Source organism: Octodon degus, unplaced genomic scaffold (assembly GCF_000260255.1).
Source record: "Octodon degus isolate 3935 unplaced genomic scaffold, OctDeg1.0 scaffold00103, whole genome shotgun sequence".
Taxonomy (NCBI): domain Eukaryota; kingdom Metazoa; phylum Chordata; class Mammalia; order Rodentia; family Octodontidae; genus Octodon; species Octodon degus.
Window position 1 is genome coordinate 8,044,264 of NW_004524679.1, and position 3,710 is coordinate 8,047,973.

At 38.9% G+C, this 3,710-nt stretch overlaps 1 pseudogene; it reads left to right on the forward strand.

The window, feature by feature from the left end:
* Positions 1 to 292: 292 nt before the first annotated feature.
* On the forward strand, positions 293 to 754 carry LOC101561302 (annotated as a pseudogene).
* The last annotated feature ends 2,956 nt before the right edge of the window (positions 755 to 3,710 follow it).

Consider the following 3,710-nt stretch of genomic DNA (forward strand, 5'->3'; position numbering starts at 1 on the left):
TGTCTTCTAAACAGGTTGCAGTCCGCCAGACTGCAGACACTCAAACTCCCTGAATCACGTGGAGGAGGATGCCTCAAGCCACAGGTGAACAGAAAGAGCCAAGGTGACACAACAACAGACACCAGCTGTCTCCTTCTGCCATCTTCACTCCAGGCAGCCATCCCCAGCAGCTTCCAGAACCAGAGAACAATTCCTTAACCCATGAACCAGTCCCTTCAGCCTTTTCCTGTATTCCTTGAAGCCCAACAACACCAACGACCTGGAACAAGCCCCGAGACCTGTGCCAATTTTGAGGCCCCAAGAATTAAATAGAATGGCTCTTAAGCGAATTCAAAAAGAGCCCCGCCATCTCACTCATGATCCACCAACCCACTGTTCGGCCGGGCACATAGGTGAGGACATGTTTCTCTGGCAGGAGACCATAATGGGTCCCAATGATAGCCCCAACCAATTGGCATTTTTTTCTTAAATATACAGTTTCCTTCAGACTATCCTTTCGAACCACCCAAGTAACATTCTCCACCTGAATTTTTCATCCAAATATTGGTCGAAATGGAAATATCTGTCTAGACATCCTCAAGCGCCAGTGGTCACCAGCACTCACAATGTCGAAGTTGCTCTAATCCATCTGCTCCCTGTTGTGTGACGCCAATGCTGAGGATCCCTTGGTTCCCGGAATTGCTACCTCTACTTGACGAATAGGAGAGAATATGACCGAATTGCTGGAAAATGGACAGAGAAGTTGGCCATGTGAGACTTCCAACACAAAGCTGTTTGGCAAAACAATAAAGTCAAAACTGGCAGTACAATTAACTGGTGGTCCCTGGATTGCTTTCTTTTAAGGTGCAACCTCCCATATTGGTGGGCATATATTTCACATGTTTCATATTAAGGTATGTGTGGAGAGCTTTTGGAGATCTCTGATTAATGAGGGGAGTTTGGATAGTTGGTGAGAAGCAAGAAGTGCCAGTGAGGGGAACATCTCTGGGAGTATTAGGGAAAGAGACAAAGCAACATTGTTTTATTTTGGTTTTAAATATATGATTTCTTCATTTGGTTAAAAATTGTAAAACTAAGCAAGGACAAGAGCAGTTGGTAGCTTTGGGACAATAACAATTTTACATGTGCATGGAAAAGTTTTAAAGGTGGACAGTTCAAGATGTGGCAACACATAGGAAAAGCTCACTGAACATTATACAGACAATTTTGGACATGTTTTACTTTTACAGCTCCTGCTCTTTGGAAGTTTTCTGTTGTACCAATATTATTGTCCATTAATATCTTCTATTTTTAGGTCCACAGCTCACCATGAAATGAAATGCATTAGAGCTTTTACAAGAAAATTGTTTACTTTCCAGTGTTCTACATCTTCCATTCTTATATCCCCTTCACTTTATCCATCCTGACGTTTTCTCCTCCACCGTTCTACTTGTTACATGTAGAGACCAGTGCCCTTCTAGCAGAGATACTTACCAACAGTCAAGGGATATAGGAAAGTTAAAAAGTTAATGATAGTTTTGGTGAGTCCTGCAGGCATGCCCAGGGGAGGACCACTTCAACAATGAAGAAGCTTGCATATCCTATTTTTAATTTAATGTGGGAATGGCATCTGGAAACTATCCTAGGAAAAATTTCAACAGGTTACCATGCATAATATAAGCACCATCTATCACGATTATGAGGATGGTCTTTGACCATTGATGTACTGATTGAGTATTATGCGGTCTGTGTCCTTGCCAGTGGGAGTATTAGGGAAAGAGATTGTCCTCAGAAAAATAAACTAAAATATGTAAATATTTGCTTAAGTGGTTCAGAATTCTAGTGATCAAGAAGATCAGAATAAAAAATAAAGTTTTTTTTGAAAATGTTGTTTTTCACTATAGGTGGGCAAAGAAAGCATGATACTTTTCAAGACATGATGAGACATTAGATCATGTGGTGACATGTGTACATTTCTCCATAGCTTATAAAGTAAAAAGATGTTATTGTACTATGGACTCTCCTCTTAGTTGCAGTGCTGCCTTTAAAGAACTATTGTAGTATAAAAAGTATTCCCCACACCATCCTTTGGTCTCTAGGGGGCTTCTCCTCATGTATACTGGACACAAATTTGTCTTATTTACTCCAGTATAATGTGAGGTCTAGCTTTGAAACCTGCGTATTAACCTGTCATATTTTTTAAAAGAAGGTGTCAGAGTTACATGGACTCCTGAATTAAAGACAGTGTTCTTGGTTAGTCATGAAACAACATCATTAGCTTCTTCCATAATGGTTGGCTTTGCCTTCTAGATCCTTGGAAGAGATGTAGATCACACCATGTGCATGGTTCACTTGCAACAGATTTGTGTTGTACATGAGGAACATGAGACTTTCAACTCAAACTTTCCACCACTAGGAATTTCTTTCTATTCATCTAGTCATGAAACTAACAAATCTACCATTTTCCCTGAAGAGATCTCTTTTTTCAAAGGCTCTTTTCTATACAGGGCAGAACAAGACTTCTTTCAAAAAGAAAAAGCAAGGAGAATGATACTGAATTTTTATAAATGCCATTTTCCCACTGCAAGGATGACCAGGAAAGGTATGAGAAAGAAAATGTACATTACTTAGGTTTTCAAAACTTTAATATTCCAAGATAATTGCTGTTGTAACATGCACAGAAATATAAAGGAGAACTGGACTGAGATAGTTTATGTATTTGTATCTATCTACTAAGAGTGTAAAAATAGTTTAGGAAAACAAGTTTGGAGAGTGGCATGGTGGTAGGCAGCCATAATCCCAGTGCTTGAAGTCTCAAACAGAAGGGTCACTACAAGTTCAGATTGTGTAGTGACACCCTGTAGACCGTATACTAAATTACATAGGAAAAAATACACGTGTGTGAAAAAATAGCCCAATTTTCCTTTGTCAACTTATAAATTGTGAATATCTCATCAAATAAACAGAATTTTACCATCTGTACCTGTTAGATACCATTTGTAAGGCATAGGGAGATGATAAAATCTGAATGTTCTCCCGTTGATGTGTTGTAGTACTAAGTCATGGGGTCTTTCAAAGTTAATTCAGGTGAGTGCATCACTGACAAAAATAATAAGGGCCGCTATAAATGTTCCTGAAGGACTAGGTTCATCACTTCTGTTCTCCACAAACCTAAAACACTTGTATGTCTTTTGCAGTGTAAGTTTATTTCCAAGCGTAAAGATTTTCATACTTTAAACTGGTGTGCTGACACACAGTTCTCCTTCATTTATTTTGTTATTTTTATTTTCTGAATTTAGGACAGTGTGTAAGACGTCTACATGGTTTCACTACGTCGATCAGACTTATAATGATTCTTTTGTTTTCAGTCTCCGAAGCGTTGGGTTTTCATTCATGTGCCATGACAACCAGTCTCAAATGCCATGTCAGGGTGCACCATGGGAGAGGCTGTCACGGCATACCAGTGACCAAATTCTGGCTGCTGAGCTCTTCTTAACCAGATGCTTTAGTTTGCTGAGCTATCAGGCCAGAACCACATTTCTCTTTTATAATTCCACCTGTTCATACCTTTTCCTTGAAAGACTTCAGCAAGAGTAAGCAAGGCTTCTCCATTCATTAATGTTGATTTTGGAGATTTCAACATCTACAACCCCAGGGGATATATATCATTCATATATAATATCATATATATGATGTCATATATGATATTATATATACATATATTATATCAT